General features: G+C 38.5%; 1 non-coding gene across 1 annotated transcript; it reads right to left on the bottom strand.

Moving 5' to 3' along the window:
- Positions 1-10,379: 10,379 nt before the first annotated feature.
- Positions 10,380-10,451, bottom strand: TRNAC-ACA (transfer RNA cysteine (anticodon ACA)). Its single transcript has one exon. It is a non-coding gene; the product is annotated as a tRNA-Cys (tRNA).
- Between the last annotated feature and the right edge of the window lie 11,810 nt (positions 10,452-22,261).

Raw genomic sequence — 22,261 nt, 5'->3', positions numbered from 1 at the left:
AGACACATCGTTGGAAGACATATCTCGACTGATGACAATATTTACCTATCACCACTATTTAGAATTACCAACATCAACAAGCCTTCATATAGCCTGTTATTGGTTTCTTTGATTTCTGGTCATAACATCATGGTCTTAGGCAGGTTACAGATGAATTCTGAAAGGCAGCATGAATATACAGTGATGAGCGGTCATTGGAAAGACCTTATAAAGGGAAAGAATCTTGATTTTTTTTAAGCCTAAAATTCATTTGATAGTCATATCAAACTTACATTGGATCACTTAATGTATCATACCTTTTCTAGCATTTGGTCTTTGGAATAAGGAATCTAGGAAAAAATGATGCCTTTCAAAGCATTTTTAGGTTGTTTTATATAATAGGAAGTAGTGGGAATTGGAACTTCAAAAATATGTGGCATTGTAGCATTGATTTCAGTATCACTCTCTAAAAGACAAATCCAGAGGCTTTTGGTAGTCAGATCTTAGTAAGTCTGAGTGGGCAAGAGCTATTTATTGCAATTCTGAGAGCGTAAAGCTCCTCCTTTTCACATATATCCCTTTGCTGGAATACCCAAGTTTTATTTATGATTTTGGATTTTATTTCACAGCATTCCAGTTTAGCTTAGCATGATGTATTTAATAACCATGTCGACTGTCTTAATTACCCTATAAAGCAGGGTTCCATTGCCATCTGACCCTCCACGGCATTCCAGAGAAACTGCGGGACCATGATAATTACCAACCGCCTGTGAGAAAATTAAACAAAAAGGCCCAACTTTTAAACCACCATTTTAAACGACCTATTACATCTCAGGAATAAATCATTGATGAAATAGCCTGCTTAACAGGAAAATAGCTATTCCATAGCAAAGAATTTCCCCTTGCATGATCATGAAGAGAATCTCAAGTATTCTTCAGCTGCAAAGGTTAGATTTTATGTCTGTCCAATGCCTTTTAATGACACATTTTTGTGTAATTTTACTGTAATCAAAGCCTTTTCCAATAGAGGTTACAGGCTGTGGCTGTTTTGTCAGTCTGAAACATTTTACTATCCATAGAGTATTAAATGCACTTAGATCTGGCCAGAGGAAAGAAAAATCTGTTTATAATTGGAGAGAATTCAAATTAAAAGAAGATCTATGAATAGTTTTATTTCCTTTGATTAGACAGTCATTTGCTATACATTTTGTGAAAAGTGCTAATCAATCACTCTGTGGGATAAGATTGATTTATTAATTGCTGCTGTAGTCCAAAAAATAGTGACCCGCTTTGAAGGTCTAAATGTCTGGATTAATTTGAGAGTGGTGCCAATCTGTCATAACTAATCATGATATATTGTTATGTTTATTTCTATGTAATAGTTCTATCAGTCTGAAGTTCAACAAACATAAAGCTTAAATTCTCTCCTACCCACCCCTTGCTCCCCACGGATAAATATTTGTTTTGAGAAAATTGATATTTTACATACGTTTCCTATTATGGTTCCCAGTGTTAAGTTGGAGATATACTAGATAATTCTTTTCTGATCTCAATATAAGCCAGTGATTAAAATCACCACTTAAAAAATTTATTTTTTGAGTACAGCCCAAGTGAGAACATAGGAAAATTGCAAGCTTTTGTTCTTGCAATAATTTTGACTTTTTTCTTAGCACAAAGCAAGATAAGCACATGTGTTTTGAGGTCACATAAGGTCCATTCCCAGGTTTCTAACACTGGTCTTTTTTTTTTCTATTGGCATATTGCCTGGGGTCCAGGGAAGCTGGCCAATGGGTACTAGAAATAATTGGGTGAACAAGTGTGCTTTTCTGGCAAGACTCTACAAGGGAAAAGACAAGTACTAGATTTGTTATGAGGCATTCCTTACTCACTCTGTTGCTCACCAGCTGTGTGATCTTCAATAAATTACTCGCCTTCTCTGAGTCGCAGTTTTCTCACTTGTAAAATGGAAACAATGGTAGCTGTTTCACAAGGTTTGAGAGAGGATTAAATAAGATAATGTATATAAGATGTCTTCCGTAAGGTTTGACTCATAATAGTTTGTGTTGGATTTGATTTTTTGGCTCTGTCTCCAACTGAGTTCACAGTAGTCTGACTAATGCTTTGCTAAATGTTTTCTTATTGAAATCCACTCGAAAGCTCCAAGGTTTAACACTGAAAAGAGATCGCCAATTAGCAAGGAGTGGCTGATCAAGGAGCCTTAATCTATTTCCTGAACCACTTATGACACATAAATTATGATGGCTGCCAGTGCCAGTTTCCACTGCCTCATTCCTCACTACTCTTCAAAAGTTTTGTCCCATCATAGATAATTCCCTTGGTAGTTTTTAGCACAGCCGAAGAAGCCTGAAGTCTTAAAATAATTTTAAAATACTCTGAAAGAAAGAAAAGATAAATAGGCAAAAAATTTAAAAACCATTAGCTTCTTGAAGTAGAGATTTTGACTCGTCATAGTTAGTTCTCACCAAGGTCTGCTGGTGCTAGAGGTAAACCTAAGGACTTTTCAAAGTATGGTTTTCTGCAGATGTATGCCCAGGAGTGGGACTGCTGGATCATATGGCAAGTCTGTTTTTAGTTTTTTAAGGAACCTCCAGACTGTTCTCTGTAGTGGCTGTAGCAATTTACATTCCCACTCACAGTGTAAGAGGGTTCCCTTTTCTCCACACCTTCTTCAGTATTTATTGCTTGTAGACATTTTGATGATGATCAGATGGCCATTCTGATCCCTGAGAGGTGATACCTCATTGTACTTTTGATTTGCACTTCTAGATAATTAACGAAGTTGAGCATCTTTTCATGTGCCTTTCGGCCATCTGGATGTCTTCTTTAGAGAAATATCTATTTAGATCTTCTGCCCATTTTTTGAGTTGTTTTTTTTTTTTTTTTTTTAATTTTATATTGAGCTGTATGAGCTGCTTGTATATTTTGGAATTAATCCTTAAATATTTTCTCCCATTCAATAGGTTGCCCTTCGTTTTATTTATGGCTTCTTTTGCCATGAAAAAGAGATTATCATACTAAATGAAGTGAGTCAGACAGAGAAAGACAAATATAAACATGATATCACTTATATGTGGAATCTAAAAAAAAAAAGATTCAAATGAACTTATTTCCAAAGCAAAATAGACTCACAGATCTAGAAAACAAATTTATGGTTACCAAAGGGGAAAAGGGGAACAGGGAGGGATAAATTAGGAGTTTGGGACTAAAACATACAGACTGCTGCTGTTGTTGCTAAGTCGCTTCAGTCGTATCCGACTCTGTGCGACCCCAGAGACGGCAGCCCACCAGGCTCCCCCGTCCCTGGGATTCTCCAGGCAAGAACACTGGAGTGGGTTTCCATTTCTTCTCCGATGCATGAAAGTGAAAAGTGAAAGTGAAGTCGCTCAGTGGTGTCCGACTCTTAGCGACCCCATGGACTGCAGCCTACCAGGCTCCTCCATCCATGGGACTTTACAGGCAAGAGTACTGGAGTGGGGCGCCATTGCCTTCTCCGAAACATACAGACTACTATGTATAAAATAAGCAACCAACAAGGACCTATTGTGCAACACAAGGAACTATACTCAATATCTTGCAATAACCTATATTGGAAAAGAATCTAAAAAATAATATATATATACATGTGTGTGTGTATGTATTTATAAGTGAATCACTTTGCAGTACACCTGAAACTAACACAACATTATAAATCAACTATATTGCAATAAAAATTTACAGAAATAATCTTATGGACTTTGTTCATGTGTCTCTGGTCTATGTTTCCATACTCTAGGTTGGCCATTGAAACATGGAGAATGCCTCATCTTCCACTGGAAAATAACTGTTCGTTTTAACACATTAAGTTCTGGTATTCAGGCTTAGTGCTAAACATGAGCCGAGCTACCCACTTAGGAATTTTCAACTCAAATCAAAGTGTAGGTGTGAAAAACAACCTATTCTCAATAGAGTGACATCACAAATTATCTCACTTTTAAGGTGAGACACACAGGGAATAACTAGGTCAGTGAAAGCAACCAGCCCAATGTAATTCCCCAACTGCAGTTACTATAACATTAGTGAAACTGCATTTCTTATGAGAACAAATCTCAGCATGGGCCCTGGTATAAAATTGTCCAGGTGAAGATGGATAACCCTGATCCAGTCGCTCCTAATATCCCCTCTTAATTAAGCTTCTTTCAAACTATTGCCTCACTCACCCTCTAGTGTGGCAGCTTCAGTGATTCTGAATAGGATTTAGAGGGAGTGATAACTTGGGTGGGAAAATTATCACCTTATTTTCACTAACTCCAAACTCAAATTTTTAATTTTGTTCAAATTTGAATGCATACAATAAATCACATGTAATATTAGCATAATAAATCACAAATATTTTCATATTTATATGAAGTGGTAGTTAGGTCTGTTACTATACATTATTATTTAATGCATTCATAATGAAGCATATATTTTACTTATCATAATTTGTTTTTAAAACATTTCAATAACTGCATTTAAATATCATAGCTTTCTTTTCCTATATGTTAAATTTTCTGGTGTAGATGCACTCTTCTTAGATGGAGTTTTTAGACTTCCCCAGACTTCCAGTGAAGTCTATGACTCAAGAAGTTTGAGAAATGATGCTGTCGACTTCATCATTTCACAGCAAACTGCTCTGCTTCTGATAGTAGACTATGCTTTTAAGAGAGAAAAAAGTGAATCAAGCTGGTCAAAAATTTTGCCCAGATTTTCAGACTAGAAATGACAATAAAATGTCCTTTTTTTAATTTAAAAACTTTTCAATTTATTCTCATTTTTGTTGAAGTATAGTTAATTTACAATGTTGGGTTAGTTTTTGTTGTACAACAAAGTGATCCAATTTTATATATATATATATATATATATATATATATATATATATTTACATACACACACACATATATATATGTATATACATATATATTCTTTTTCATGTTCTTTTCCATTAAGGTTTATTTCAGGATACTGAATATAGTTCCCTGTGTTATACAATAGAATCTTATTGCTTAATTGTCTTATATGTAGCAGCTTGTATCTGCTAATCCCAAACTCCTAAATTATCCCTCCTCCACCTCCGTTTCCCCTTTGGTAATCCCTTTGGTTTGTTTTCTAGATCTATGAGTTTGTTTCTGTTTTGTAAATAAGTCCATTTGTATCGTATTTTAGATTCCACGTATAAGTGATATCATGACATTTGTCTTTCTCTTACTTCACTTATGATAATTTCCATGTCCATTCATATTGCTACAAATGGCATTATTTCATTCTTTTTTATGACTGAGCAATATTCCATTGTGTATATATGTATATATGTGTGTGTGTGCTGTTGTTGTTCAGTTGCTAAGTTTTGTCTGATTCTTTGTGACCCCCATGGACTGTAACCCACCAAGCTCCTCTGTTCTTGGGATTTCCAGGCAAGAATACTGGAGTGGGTTGCCATTTCCTCCTCCAGGGGATCTTCCCTACCCAGAGATTGAACCCTCATCTTCTACATGGACAGGCAGATTCTTTACCACTGAACCAACAGGGAAGTTATGAACATTAGAGTGCATGTATCTTTTTGAATTAGAGTTTTCATCTTTTTCAGATATATCCCCAGGAGTGGGATAGTGGGGTTTCTGAGTCATACGATAACTCTATTTTTAGGTTTTTAAGGAAACTGCATACCATTCTTCGTAGTGGCTACAACAATTTACATTCCCAGAAATAGTGTAGGAAGGTCCTCGTTTCCCCCTTGCTGGCATTTGTCTTTTGTAGTCTTTTTAATGATGGCCATCCTGACCAGGGTAAGATGACATCTTATTTTAGTTTTGATTAGCAAAACACCTTTTTCTTTTTGATGAAACTGTGGAGCAATGGATCCAGGGAACCATGTTTACCATTAGGTGAAAAAAGTTCAGTGGTAGAAGAAAGTAAAACCAACAGGCGAGATAAGGGAAGGAGGTGGAGAGTAGAAAGTCCTGATAATTGTTCTTATCCCTAGATCCAGTCCCTGAGACCAGCCCAGTCTTCCATGTATGATTTACATAAGGCAATGGATTTCCTTTTTAACTTAGTTTGTGATGGATTTCTGGATCTTCTAACAACTATGACGACAACAAAAACATTCCAACTAATACAGAGAAATATCTTGAACTCTTTCATCTCTGACTCAGGCAAAATCTCTTTCCTTAGAACACCAATATTATGGATGTCTATTCCTTCTATTCAGAATCCTCCCCTCTTCATTCATACAGTGTTAGTCCCTCAATTGTGTCTGATTCTTTGCTACTCTGTGGACTGTAACTCACCAGGCTCCTCTGTCCATGGGATTTCCCAAGCAAGAATACTGGAGTGGGTAGCCATGCCTTTCTCCAGGGGATCTTCTTGACCCAGGGATCAAACCTGGGTCTCCCATATAAAAGTAACCCACTTTTCCTTGGGATACTGCCTCTCCATATTCTCAATCTTCTCCATACCGTGGATGAGGTTGACATATCTTAAGTGGAAAGAGTAAGGATGTAATGCAGGACTCAGCCACTCAGCATGTTTCCTGATCCTGGCCAGGTTCAATATAGGTATAATTTGGAACATTGGGAGTTAAGTGCTTTTATGAAACTTGAGAAAAGACATAGCTCTTTCCACTGGGACTGCTGACAGCAAGAAGTGATGCTGGAGGTACCAGATCTCTCTCTGTGGAATGCTGAGCAGAGACTTTGAAATGGACCAGATCCTAATGACATCATTTGAGCCCCTACAACCAGTCATACCAATGATCGATTCTTATGTACTCAGCAGTCTTCAAAACAATAAATAGCCTTCACATTTTTTATCATCTTAAGTCACTTTGAGTTTGGCTTGCATCTTGAAGCCAAAAAGAGTCCTGAATAATACACCCTTAGTACCCAAGCCAGATCAAAGTCCTCTAAAATCTTTTTTTTTGGCTAAATGTTGCCATTTGGGGTCCAGTTGTGTGGCTGGGGTTTCATCCTTCTCCAGGAACACATGTGATGTCAGTAGTCACTAGATCAATAAACTGCCTTGTCTTAAAAAAGGAGGTTTGTGAATACCTTTTAATGCTTTGTTTGAATTAAGACCTTGCATGTTTCAAGGTATACTGTACAACAGTGATTCCTGATTTCTTGGTGGTCAGACCTGGGACTTTACACTTGTGTCACTGACTCCATACCATCTTAGAGAAGTGAAAGGTGCAGTCCAAGCCATTAAGAGTTAAGCCCAGTGCTTTTATGAAAACCGAGAAGAGATATACCTCTTTCCACAAGAATGTTTATGTCTAGAAGTGACATGGGAGGCACTGGGGAGAGGTGAAGAGACAAGCACAAACAGTCACATTTGTCCAAAACTAGAAACTGTTCATGCTTCTGTCTTGCTATGGGACAGAGTCCTCTGAATGACACAGCTCAATATCCTGATCCTCTCCCTTCAGCATTTTCAAAGTTATACTTCTTCTCTATTCTCCCATTTTGAATGAATGAGTGACTGAATAAATCAGCCTGTTTTGAATTTGGCCTGAATGTAGAATTGACCTGCCATATCTGGGCCATCTGCTGCCTCACCTGTTTGCCTTTGTTAATTCTACTTTTTTTCTCACTTCTTGTACCTGTGCTCAGCAATTTTGGCTCCTAATATAGTTTGTGGCCAGGTTTGTAACACAAGAGTATACACCTCAACCCCCAGATAGAGGATGAAGATGTCAAATAGGAAAATATAAAAATAGAAGTAAGCTTAGGGAAAATAGTAAAAATAAACATGCCTCAGCTTCTACAGTCCTCAATAGCTTGCTTGATCATTTGTGGAGCATGCAGCATTTATCCAAATTATCAGCACCTTCCACCCCAATTGCTGACATTTTCTATTTTGATTTCCTAATTCTTGGTCTGTCTTTGAACAAAGGATATGGTCTTATAGACCAATGATGGTTTCCAACATTTTTGGCACAGGGATGAGTTTCATGGAAGACAATTTTTCCATGGACTGGGAGTTGGGGGCTGGGTGTTGGTTTGGGGATTATTCGAGCACATTACATTTATTATGCTGCTGATCTGACAGGAGGTGGAGCTCAGGTGTAATGCAAGTGCTGGAAAGTGGCTGTAAATACAGATGAAGCTTCCTTACCTGCTGCATACTTCCTGCTGTGCAGCCCAGTTCCAGAGGTTGGGGACCCCTGTTATAGACCGCTCTACAAAACATCTCTGTTCCTTTAAGATCAAGACCAAGAGAGTCATATTTCCACAGACCCCACTTGCTCTTTACCTTCTCATGTCTTATATTTTATCAGAGAAGCTCTTCTTATCCAGCTTATTGTCAGCATGAAAAACCTCGATTGTAGGTACCTTTTATACCTTCAAAGATTGTATGCAACCAAGATACTCCAGGTCTCTTCAGTCTGTGGGTAAAAAAATAATACATATGATTATTAATGCCAACATTTCAATTCCAGTTACATATAAATATGTATCAAGCACTTCTCAAGGGCTGGGCATGATGCCATGTGCTGAGGTTACAACTAGTTAAACGAGACACACTGTTACTATCTGTACATCATTACCCACCAAGAGAGGAAGGCTGGCTTCAGACAAATCATTAAAATGTGCAGAATATTAAAATGTTAGAGTGGGATCTAAGCTAATCTTGGAGGTCAGGAAAGGCTCATCAGATGATGTAACATTGAAGGATGAGTACTTAGTTAAACAAAGAAGCAAGAGAAAGCTTCCCAGACTTGACAAAGAGAATATCCAAAAGGGACAAGACATGAGGATCAAAAGTATCAGAGAGAAGAGCAAAGCTAGGGGGAGCACAGTGCTAGGGGAGAGCAGGGAGGTGGGAAGGAGCCAATTCTGGAGAGCCTAGTAAGCCATGTTAAGAATGTTTTTAATTAAAGTAGACTCGAGGAAAACTAAACAGATTTGGAACAGATGCTGGGAAATGGGAAAGAGCTGTCGAGAGAGGAGCAGAGGGATTGCTAGTGTTTGCGAAGGCCTGGCTGAGGTTGGGACATCATGACAATGTAATGAAAGCAATCAGCACAGCTATTTAATTTTCTCCAACAACACTTAGCAGCCTGGAAATAAGCATGATGAAAATAGGCAACTCGTTTGCCTCAGAATTAGGGATTGGCTTGGTATGTGCAAAAGTATAAAAGGAAAGGAAATAAAGGATGTTGGTTTGAGCGGTGGCACTAAGATTGGTCATGAGACCCGTGTCATGCAAGTAAGGGGTATTTAATTTGGCGGGAGGGTGCACTGGGCCTTCGTAGTGTGCACGGGCTCTTCATTAGGATGTGTGAGGGCCTCTCTGGTTGCCCCGCAGCATGTGGGAATCTTAGTTCCCTAACCAGGGATTGAACCCATGTCCCTTGCATTGTAAGGTAGATTCTTAACCATTGGACCAGGGAAAATTCCAAGGCCATAGCATTTAGAAAAGACATACAGCAGGATAAATACCCAACACAACCTCAGGAGTACTGATCACCTTATTCACTTCCAGGTTCCACCAGGCTCTATGAACTTGGGGAAATTTCTACAAACGTTTGAGCTAAAAAAGCAGAGTTCGCTAGTTTCTTACCTCTTAATTTTGGGGGGAGAAAAAAAACAGAAGGAGTTTAGCCCAGGGTTAAGCACACAGTAGACACTCAACACACGCTATTTTATAAGGAAAAGGGGAAGGTAGATGAGTGCAGAGCCTAAGGGATGTGGAGAAGAACCGGTACAGGACAGCAAGTGCTGGAGGAGTTGAAGTTCCAGCATTGCAGGACTGAGGATGGAACAGAGGTAAAAGCATCTCAGAAAGTTAGAGGCTGACTCACTAAAGAGTGAGAATGAAAGCCATTCGAGTAGTGGAAATCCAAACACCATGAAAGCAGCATTTTATAGATCATCAACTTGTGACCCATGATGATGACCAAAGGAAACCTGTGGTCCAGGGACCCAAAGCCTTAATGAAGTATCTGGTAGAAGGCATGAGGTAGAATCAACTATGGACATTTCAGGGGAACAAGATGTTCAATTTAAGATTTTCACACCCTTAATTATTCCTGTTTAATTCTTGAGTCTTCAAGTTCTCCTACTCTTCCGATTCTTTCCCTGAACTGACTGTTATATTTTTGCTCTTGTGATTAAAACTCTGGTCCTTGTATTTTCTGGCTGTGATCCTCATTGGCGCTCTGCTCAGAACCAAGGTCTGATACACACATTCGCCAGAAGCTTTCTTCTTTTTCTATTGCCTGAAGTGAAGTGAAATGAAGTCACTCAGTCGTGTCCGACTCTTGGCAACCTCATGGACTGTAGCCTACAACACTCCTCTGTTCATGGGATTATCCAGGCAAGAGTACTGGAGTGGGTGGCCATTTCCTTCTCCAGAGGATCTTCCCAACCCAGGGATTGAACCTGGGTCTCCCGCATTGTAGGCAGATGCTTTACCATCTGAGCCACCAGGGAAGTCCTCCATTGCCTGACCACATTTTAAACTGGGACATCATCAGGATTCTTGGAGCAAAGCCTGGATTCTCAAAACGGCCTGTTGTTGTTGTTCAGTCGCTAAGTCATGTCCGACTCTTGGCAACCCCCCAAATGGACTGCTCTTCACTAAATGCCGTGCCCTTAACGTAGCCTGCAGTCATTTTACCACAAACACTTAGGGAACCTGTCCCAGTCGGGGCTTGTGGCAGCGGGGGGGTCGGCGTCACTGTCATTGACTTTGTAGCTTGAAACATTGGGCTTCCTCCCTTTTGACAACACTTTGTGTCAACAATAGCCCTTTGTGACTATAAGCTGTAGAATTTTGCCCACTTCTCATCAGCACTACGTCCTTTAGTCCTGATTGTCCTCAATGAGTTTCCACGGAGTTCATAAGCTTAATGCAGTGTCTGTGGTTCCCTGCTTCCCTCCTTATACTCTTACCTGAGAGATTTCTCTTAAATCCAATTTACTTAACTATCACTCTGCTACAGGTGACTCTCAAAGTGACAGTCCATTTCTGACCTGGCCCCCAAGCTACAGACCGCGTTCCTGATAACTCACCAAAGTGAAAATTAAAATAATAATAGGGACTAGTATTTGTTCAGTGCCGTAGAGTTTACAAATTACTCTTGTATAACTTTCCTTAAGGACACGATGGGATTTCTTTGTACACCCAGTGATTTACATGTCCCTCCTGCCCTCTGTGGAGGTTCTAGAGGAAGAGGTTCTATTCTTTTCTCCTTTGTGATGTGCTGTTTCCTTTCAGTTTATTCTTGGTACAGTTCCCTCTTAGCTCACATGGGAAACGTTTGCCATCAATTATCTCTTTTCTCTCCTGGGTCTTCAATTTCAATATTCCTTCTGCCAACAGAAGTGTTCACCACACCCAACCTCCCCATTCTCCAGATGACCTCCCTTCAACCTTGACTCCCTTGACAAGATGGCCTCTTCCTTGAACTTGCTTTCTTCACTTCATTACACTCAATTCTCTCCTCATTACTATCAAGCGTCCACACCCACCACAATCCTGAAGCTTAGCTCTTAAAAGTTATGGAGCTTCAAGGCAGTGCCTGCAAATGTGGATTTACCCTTTCAAAACTGAACTATTCCTTCCAAATCAAAAAATGGGAGAGGACAACCTCTTCATCTCTACTCTTATCCCCTTTCAAACCAGGCTTTGGCCTCTTCCAATCTGGAAGAAAAGACACTACAGCCCAAATTCAAAGAGAAAAGGAACACAATTTAACTCTTTGCTGGGGAGTTTCCAGAGCCCAACTCCTCAAGATATAAGGGCAATTTCAGAGATTCCCTAGGGTAATTCTGATATGAGGTTATCACCCCAGGTACAGAGTTTAGAACTTTTTTAGGGCAATGTTCTATGCTAATGTATCTCTTAATTGTAAACATAAATAATCTTCTCAAATTTTAGTCTTATTTACTTCTCTGCAGCAGTCCAGACACGAGTGCACTTTTTATAGCATCTTTTTGCTGAGTACATTAAATATTACTTTTTCATGTTTCATTTCTCTCTCTCTAACCATTCTTATGAAGTTTATTTTACTCCATTTTTCTTCTTTCATATTTCCCTTAAAAATGAGTTTCCTCCAGATTTGTATCTTCAACCCCTTTCTTACCGGATGCAGTCTCTCAGGGGCCTCATATTGCCCATAAACCCATTCTGAACCCCAGGTCTACATATTCCACTGCCTAGCAGGCATTTCCATCTGAATGTACCAGAGATATCTTTAACAAATTTATCCAAATTTCAACATCTTGACTCTGTTCTTCCTCCAGTTCCAAAGTGGAATTTAAGTGCAAGCTCTGATATAAAAGTAGTAGTAGGGTTCTCTGTCCTTTCTCATATAACAAAGTCACCTTCTTACAGTCACTCAAAAATCTCAATCATTTTTGACTCATTTATAACATTTCACAACCTATATTTCAGACTTCCTGGATATCTCAAAATCTTATTTCTACAACATCTTTTTTATTTGATCTATTATACTTTCTACTCATCCTGTCTTATCCATCTCTGGCAAATTTATTTTATTGTAAAGACCTTCCAAACACCAGTTTTACTTCAGTTTATGTTACATGGTCATCACAGGACACCTTTGGTTCTTAACTCTGGGACTGATTTCTGATATTGAGGCCCAGGAGGAAGAAAGAGAGAAGAAATATGTTACAAGCTTTTAAAAGTTTTGCACAGAAGGGGTTAATGTTCTTTTTGCTTACATTTCATTGGCTGAAGACAATCATAAGGTCCAGCTTTACATTAATGAATTAGGCATTATAATTTTCCCTCAGGGACAGACCCAGAAGGAATACATTGGGTAGACACACAACCAGTAGGAAAGGGCAGTGAATATTTTGAACAAATACTACAATATACTTTATACTTTGAAAAGATTCTAATGATTCTGTTCTTTATTTACTTGTAATTCTATCTACCATTTTAGGTGATCTCATCCACACCTGTGTCTTCAACAATCACTTACACATTGAAGGGCAGTCAAGTCTATATCTCTAGGCCAGATACCTCATCGAAGTTTTGGACTTCTATCCAAATACTATCAGCATGGTCTATGTAGGTTTGCCACAGGCAATTCAATTTCAGCAAATCTCCACGTATACATTCTTTCTTCCAATCTGTTTTACATTTGTTCTTACATTTCTTATTTTGATCAACATTATATTGAAGCCCAAATCATATGATAGTTTAATTGTGTTGTTTATTAAACTATTTTCCCCCAGCCTACCCCCACCTCATCGGATAGTGAGCTTTGGGCTTCCCATGTGGCCCTAGTGGTAAAGAACCTGTCTGCCAATGCAGGAGACATAAGAGATATGGATTTGATCCCTGGGTTGGGAAGATACCCTGGAGAAAGGCATGGCAACCCACTCCAGTATTCTTGCCCTGAGAAGCCCATGGACAGAGGAGCCTGGCAGGCTACAGTCCATGGGGTCACAAAAAGACACGACCGAAACAAAGTAGCACTTCACCCCAGTACCCAACTTTATGTCTGGTTCCTAACAAATGCTTGGTAAATATTGCTTTGTTGAATAAAGATGAATGAACACCTTGTTATATGGTGTTTCTAGTTGCCCTCCCTCAGTTCATTCTCTACAACATCATTGTATTTCTTTTCTGAAATTCAGAATGCATTTAATGCTTCCTATTAAACGGTGAAGGGAGGACTCCTCAGCATGGCAAATGGTGCTCACAGCTAGGCACCTTGGGCTTCCCCTTTTGGCCTCATTTTCAATCACTTTTCTCCTCCACCCCAGCCCCTATCCACCCAATGGTATTTCCCCGGTATGCTATTTCTCTGCACCTTCCTATTGCCTTTATCCGAAATGACTTGACCTCATCTCTTCTCATCATCTTGGTTTTTACTTCCTGCTCAAATTCTAAGTACCTTCTGAGTCAAATGTCAAGTCACTGAAGAAAAAAATTCTTCCTGTCGGGTTTTTTTATGGCCCTGACAAAATTAATTTTAGTTTCTTCTTGTTGTTCCCATTTTATTATATGGTTTTACCTATTTTTAAGATTTGTTACATACTATCACACTTATTTAATTGCTAGTGTCTCTCAACACAGAATATATATCTATATATATATTTATACATACACACTTTTTTTTCTGTTAAGTCTCAGCGTTTTCAAATATCATCAATACTAAATGAACCAAGTATATCAATTAAGTTTCCAAATTGACACTCAGGATTTCTGGGAAATACACCCACCAGTTAATATGTGGTATCTGAGTAATTTTACTGTGTTCCAGTTAACCACGTCCAGTAGCAGTTGCACATGCGCAGTGTAGCTCCGTGTTGAAGCCGTGGCGTAGGGAGGGGGTCCGCAGGCTGTACACTCTGCCCTCGGGGCCCATTCATGTTCAGGTCTCCAGGAAGGCCAGTGCTCGGGGTTCTTCCTCACTCAAGGTAGGAGATTTTCAGAAGCCCTTGGCTGTGAAGATTCCGCCCCCTGATTTCCAGCAAGATCTGAGCCTCCGTCTGTGAAAACGCCTTTGCTGCTTTTGACCAGCTGCGACCCAGAGTCACCTCTGATCGCCAACATCTCCTCCATCTTCTCCAGCCTGAAGTTGGTCTCAGTCATGTCTGACTCTGAAACCCCATGGACTGCAGCACGCCAGGCTTCCCTGTCTTTCACCATCTCCCGAAGCTTGCTCAGACTCATGTCCACTGAGTCGGTGATGCCATCCAACCCATCTTGTCCTCTGTCATCCCCTTCTCCTCCTGCCTTCGAGCTTTCCCATCACCAGGGTCTTTTCCAAAGAGTCAGCTAAAGTGTACTAAAAAATTGATCAATTGATCAGTTAAAATTAGGTGTAAATTTAGGAGAAGGAATTAGAAAAGTCCCAATCCCCATGGTTCTGGACATTTTCAATAATGCACTTCTGGCTGAACACAGATTAAAGAAATTAGATGGTAGTGATCAAGGTTTGGGCATTGGTAAAGTATGCATACCAGAGAACTAGTAAATCAAAGCTGGACCTCAAAAGAGCATTCAAGATAAGCCATGTACAGGACTTCTGTTGTGGTCCAGTGGTTAAGACTCTGCTCTTTCAATGCAGGGGGCCTGGGTTCCCTCCTTGGTCAGGGAACTAAGATTCCAAATACTCGGGAGCAACTAAGTCTATACCGCTGCAGGAAAGACCCCACCACAGCCAAATAAATAAATGAATTAAATATTAAAAAAAAAAAAAAGATGAGCCATGTGGCAACAGAATCAGGTGTGTCTTTCTGAAAGCCAATTGTGAGACTATGTCTAAAAATTTCCCTTCCAAATAGACTGTATTAATATGAAGTAAATCAGACCTGAGCATCATGACTGATATTCATTTGTAAAAGTCTCATTCATGCCAATAGGCATCAGGGCATTTTCTCCCATATCTTCATATAAATGTGTCTGAGTATAGAATTATACCATTTTGATCCCCTGAGGCAAACAAACCTTTGAAGTTTGCTTAAAATAATTTCTGTTATTGCTATAATTGTCCTTTTAATTCACATTCAGTAACTTATTTGCATATAAAAAATTGCAGATGTCTGACAACAGTCACAAACAGAGAATGTAATAATAAAGATCAATTTTAGATTTAAAAACAATCTAAATTCTGTGAATAGATTCGGGTAGCAATTATAATGTGAAATAGCATCAATTAAAATACTTAGCGTTGGTTAATAATCAATATGTATTATAATATGAAAATGCTGTAATTTCCCAGAGCAGCACTGACTTCAGATACAAGGCTAGTCCATTAAGCAATTATAATAAACACCATGGGACTTCAAATAATTCTATTATTGGAACAAAATTTGTATACTGAGTACAGTGTTTGAAATTATACCTAGTTTGCAGTAATAGGAAACAAAATCATGGTGGATCCCAGATTCCCTGATATGACATAGAAAGCTAAAACAAACAAACAAAACAAAGCACCACACAGCTAGAATTTAATAGGATAAATGACAAAATTCTTACATAATGTGGTACATATAATTTGGGAATGTATTTTGGGGGAGAGTTTTCTGGTGCTGTGATGAGGAAGGAAGAGAGGGTGATTATTTCAGATAAGTTAGTACAGGGAAGGTAGTCAGAAGTAGAGGTGGTTTGTGTCATAGTACCATATGCTCAGCCCATCTCCAGTCTCCTTTCTCTAAATCCTCATTCCTTTGAACTTATGGTTTCCAGGAGGGGAGGACAGGAGTTGGGGGCAGGGATAGTTAGGGAGCTTGGGATCGACATGTACACACTGTTATATTTAAAACGGATAACCATCAAGGACGTACTGTATAGTACAGGGAACTCTGCTCAATGTTATATGGCAGCCTGGATGGGAGGGGAGTTTGGGGGAGGATCAGTTCAGTTCAGTTCAGTCGCTCGGTCGTGTCCGACTCTTTGTGACCCCATGAATCGCAGCACGCCAGGCCTCCCTGTCCATCACCATCTCCTGGAGTTATGGATACATGTATATGTATGGCTGAGCCCTTTTGCTGTCCACCTGAAACTGTCATAACACTGTTAATCAACTATTCTCCAATATTAAACAAAAAGTTAAAAAAAAAAATCCCCCTTCCTTCATTCTGCCCAATATGAAGGAAGGACCCAACATTGCAGCATCAGTTATTTTCATAAAAAGGAGTTAATACTATATGACAATTAATACTTGTGCATTTGAATAGGATATGGCAGTGATTTTGACCTAACTAGATTAAAGAAGCATTAAAATTATGCTCACATTTTATCTGATAATAGGTTACTTCAAATACAGATTCTTGCAGATTCACTTAATTTTTCTCTTTTCTTTTTCTACACCTTTATTCTCAAAAAGATTATAAATTAAGAGGTCATATCAGATAAAGCTAAACTTGATAAGCCAGGTAAAACCTAAAGCTCTTGAAATTTAAAAAAATAATGAAATTATAAGTTTTTGTTAGTCTTGTATTAAAAACTTACAATTTGGAAAAATATAAACAAACAATTTATGAATGAACTAATTTTCTGCTGTGGATATTTGATATGGTCAGTCATCAGGCAGAGAAGGAACACACTTTACATACAAATGGATACACAGATCTAACTGCACATTCTTTTTCATTTAGATTTCAGCTAATGTTCTTTTCCTGATTTTTATAGTTTTTTGTTTTTTGCTTGATATGAGCCTTCTGCTTTCAGGTTAAGGAAATATTCCTAAAAGTTTATGAATCAGCCCTCTGTCATGAGCATTCATAGGAAGATTAAGAAACATTCATGGAATAAGGCTTATATTCATCAATTGAAAACTTAGACTCAACAAATTTTGGGAAACCTGGTGAAAATTAGCATATCGCATGTGGTGTTATTTCAGGTCAGTAGGCCAGAGTGCCGGAGCAAATGTATGCGAAATGGATAATGGCTCAGCTACAGTGAACTAACACACTGTCTTTCACAGAGCAGTGGGCACTGGGGCTCTTCTCTGCATGGTGAACCTAGGCCGGCTCTTTCCTCTGGTGCCTCTGCCATCACTTGAATTTCTGTCTCCATCTGCTTCCTGCTAGAGGCAGGAGGAAGAGAGTGTGGAAGCCAAACCTACTTGTTCTACACTGTTCAGTAGTAGGATGCGGCCCTGGATGGCATCACCGACTCAATGGACATAAGTCTGAGCAAACTCTAGAAGACGGTGAAGGACGGGGAGCCTGGCGTGCTGCAGTCCACGGGGTCGCAAAGAGTCAGACATGACTGAGCGACTGAACAACATTCACTTTCCAGTGGCTAGAAGGAAGTCATCTAAATATGCTTTGCTGCACAGGGCTTGAGGACCGTAGTCCCTGGTGAGGCAGCTGCTTTTCAGCCACAAGTGTTCATGTCCTGTGGGTGGAAGAACAGATTTGGGGGAACAGCTAGCATCCTGCCCTAAGTACCTACCTCTGCACTAAGCTTCTGCACTTAGAATATAATGATCTCACTTTGGCAAACTGTTTAATCGCAGTGCTTAAATTTCTATGGGTAAATTATACTTTCATCATTTGCAAATCTTCCATGCTTATAGTGGGTGTTCTCCACAATAAATAACAAGTTGATTTGACATAGTTAATGACCACAATTGATTTCAATAAGTGATTACTTAATTTCTTCTTGGAGATAAAATAGTGATTTAGATTTTATATTTATATATTTTATAAAATAAATATATATTATATATTTTATAAAATAAATTTATATTTAGCACTTTTCTGGACATTGATATACAGTAGCAAATAAGACATAAAGCTTATATTCTGGTGGAGAGACCAACAATGAAACACATATAAAAATAAGGAAACATAAAGAAGCAATATACCCAGATAGTGATAATTGTTATGAAAAAGAGAGTGAATGGTTAAGGCAAGTAACATTAGGGAGTTGGTTAGAGAGATTCCCTGAAAAATGTGGCAGTTACATGATGATGCAAATGATAAAAAAGTGTCAGCCACACAAATATCCAAGTGGAAATTTTCAAGGTAATGAGGATGGCAACTGTAAGGAAGGCAATAGTGTTGAGCTGGGAGCATTTATCACAGGTGCCAATGAACAGTGAATTGAAGCACAATGATCCGTGGGTAAAAGAGGCGGACAGAAGGACTATTTAGTGTCCTTCTGAATAAATTCCATTTATTCTGTTTGGAATAAGAAACCACTGAAAGGCTTTAAGCAGGAGAGTGGTATACTCTGATACAACTTTAAGTTGTTGCTGCTTACAGACTTACAGGGAGATGTGAGATTAGATGTAACTGGAAGAATACATGGAGCTGTTAGAATGTACATCTAATCCATACTTGAGAAAGACTTGCTGGAGGAGGTAATACATCAGCTTGAGTTTTGAAGAATTCACTATTATTGGACAACTAAGGCGGGTAAACTGGTTGAAGAAGCAGACCAGGAGACAGCAGAGAGAATGTAAAAAATCATAAATCATGCTAGGGCAGAAGGTGAGGTCCAGGGGGGTAGCTGGAAGGACGATCATGAAGAGCTTTTGTATTACTCAAAAGTTCTTGGACTTTATCTTCAAAACAATAGAACGTTGGGAGGATTCAAGCAGAAGTGTAGCATAATTAAATTTTCCTTTTAATTTACTTCTTAAAATTGAAGCATAGTTGATTTGTAATGTTGTGTTAGTTTCTGTGGTACAGCAAACTGATTCAGATATACATGTATATCTATATTCTTTTTATGATTCTTTTCCATTATAATTTGTTATAAGATATTAAATATAATTCCCTGTGCTATACAGTAGGTCTTTGTTGGTTTTCTATTTTATATATAGTGGTTTGTATTTGTTAATCCTAAAGTCCTATCAGTTTGCCTTTTAGAATGAGCCCTCCTGATAGCCTGGGGAGTGTGTTTGGCACAGAGAGTGTTGTTATTCAGCGGCTAAGTTGTGTCCAACTCTCTGTGACCCATGGACTGCAGGTTGCCAGGCTTCCCTGTCCTTCACTGTCTCCCAGAGTTTGCTCAAACTCATGTCCATTAAGTTGGTGATGCTACCCAACCCATCTCATTTTCTTTCATCCCCTTCTCTTCCTGCCCTCAATCTTTCCCAGAATCAGAGTCTTTTCCAACGAGTAGGCTCTTCTCATTAGGTGACCAAAGTATTGGAACTTCAGCTTTAGCAAGAGTCCGTCCAGTGAATATTCAGGGTTGATTTCCTTTAGGGTTGACTGGTTTGATCTCCTTGCAGTCCAAGGGACTCTCAAGAATCTTCTCCAGCACCACAATTTGAAAGCATCAATTCTTTGGTGTTCAGCTTTCTTTATGGTCCAAATCTCATATTTACACATGACTACTGGAAAAACCATAGCTTTGACTATATGGGCCTTGGTTGGCAAAGTGATGTAAAGCGATAAGCTAAGATCATGATTGTAGAGATGGAAATATTAAACACCCATTATCTCATTTCTGGTCTTTTTCAGTGGAGAGAAAAAGGAGATGTCTAGAATATTTTCCAGTGTTGGGGTGGTTGTTGGCATTTACTAAGACAGAGAATACATGAAGAGAAGCAAACATGAGTTGGATCAGGAGAGAAAGAGGCTATAAAAGGGTAAAAGTCTTACAGTATAAAAGAGAAATCTCATTTGTATAAACATTTGATTTCTAAGAGTAAATAATATTGTGATAGTTGGAAAGTCATGCACAATAAAAGGTATTGAGTTGTTTCTATCAACTTGAAATCTAAGTATCTAAATAGTACAGTGTCAGGTACTTAAAATTATTGTCTTTATTAAAAATCAATTATATCTCATTAGCAACATTTACAGAGCTGTATATGAGGATATTATAATCCATTAACTAGTTGGCAAATATTATACCTATTTGTTCAATATTATATTATCAACTTATTTATGATCATATAGAAAATAGCTAATATTTACTGAGCACATTGTATTAAAATCCAAGTGAACATTTTGGCCAACCCACTATTATCCTCATTTATCATATAATGAAGCCAAAGTTCAGAGAGGTTGTGTAATTTGCCCTTGATCACCAGCTAGTAAGTGGCAGGGGCAGGAATCCTACCCTTCTTGTGAACTAGAGCACAACACAGCCTCTATCACATTTTTTTTTTCTTGTAGCATGATGATTCATTGAGCTGTCTTCTTGGGGGCTCTTACTGTATGACAGGATGATTTAAGGCAAGCTATTAGCTTTGGAGTTAAAAAAGAGTAAACTTGCTTTTTCATTTTAAGCAAACTTGACACTGTTTTTGTTAAAGACCCTAACAAAAGCAAAAGTCATCAGGGCTGGTTTCTCTGGCAGAAAAGACAAGAGTTTTGGAGTCTGTTGGTCTGAATTCAAATCTAGGCTAGCTCTTATGGACTATTTTATCTCAAGCAATTTTCTTTTCCTCTCAGAATTCATATCTGCAAAATGAGGGCTCTATCCCATGTCAGTGCTGGTCACAGAGTAGGCCTTTAATAAACATTGTCAAATGCTTTTATAGATTAAGTGCATTAACCATTGAGTTGGAAGCAGAAATATTCATTTAACACTTTTTTCATCAAAAATGAATCTAGCAGGCTGGTTGCAGAATTTTTCCTTTCCTCTCTGTCTAAATCAAGATAAAGCATTGTCTCTTTCCTGGTCTTGGTAAATTTGCCAGTCTTTCACTTGGCCCTCCCCTCACGCTGTGATACAAACTAAGTTAATCCAGAGATGACGAGCCCACACCTTGAGAGTCTTGGGCTGCCAGTGGCAGGGACTGGAGTCCGCCATGTGAGTGTGTTCGTCCCCAGCTCCTTCTCACTTTCCACTTGGCTTTTTGCCCTTCTTTCCCATATGTTGGCTGTTCTTCTCATTTCGAGATCAGAGTTGACCTTTTTTGTAAGGTTAAAAAAAGCGTTAAAAGCCTCTGCCTTTTTACTGTCATACATTATTAGCTTTCTCATCCCATCAAATAAAAAAGCTTCATTCTCCTTTACCCAGTTCTTATGACTGATGTATTTAAAGAAGGGATTTTTTTTTTCCTCCTCCATTTTCCTACAGTTTACAAAAAAAAAAAAAAAAAAGAAAACTAACATCATGAATTAATTTAACAAATGCAGTGAAATAGCCCTCTATCTCCATACAGAGCCCCCACCCACCCACTACAATTAAAAATTAATACTGAGTTGGCTTTGAGTCAATTACCCTAAAAATGCCAACATAAACACAAGATTAGAGTAGGATCTCTTTCATTGTCAAGTACATATAATTTAAATACTTCAGTGTATGTCAATGCATTAAGCAACATACAGATGGCAAAAAAGATATTACCATTGGATAACACATACTTTTAAACTGTTTATTATGATATAACTGTTGGTTCACATGCAGTTTTGAGAGATAATAAGGAGAGATCCCATATACCCTTTATCTAATTTTCCACAAATATTTTCAAACAAAGTCATTTTTATTTGTGTGTGTCACTGCATGGTACTTTGATAGGTCCCATGTACTTGCTTTTGTTTGCAATCTGAAAAGAATTTCTTCAGTGTCAAATCAGTTTTTGCCTTCTTAGCAGTCAGCTGCTCACAAATATTAGTTTCTTTGTTCTCAGAGAATATTCTTGGAAAAAAGAATATTAAGAACTCTTACTATCAAAACGTTTAAAGTATTTGCTATAAATTGAATATTTAAATATTCTAACAAAGTACTTTGCCCCCTCTAAAATATCCCTGTTACTTATTATGCAAAGCATATAGAAAGTTCTCAAGTATCGCTGTATTACCATTGATTCTTGTACTGTAGCTTATTGTATGCATGTGCT

This window comes from Bos taurus, chromosome 14 (genome assembly GCF_002263795.3).
Source record: "Bos taurus isolate L1 Dominette 01449 registration number 42190680 breed Hereford chromosome 14, ARS-UCD2.0, whole genome shotgun sequence".
NCBI classification, from domain to species: domain Eukaryota; kingdom Metazoa; phylum Chordata; class Mammalia; order Artiodactyla; family Bovidae; genus Bos; species Bos taurus.
This window is presented reverse-complemented; position numbering and strand designations above follow the sequence as displayed.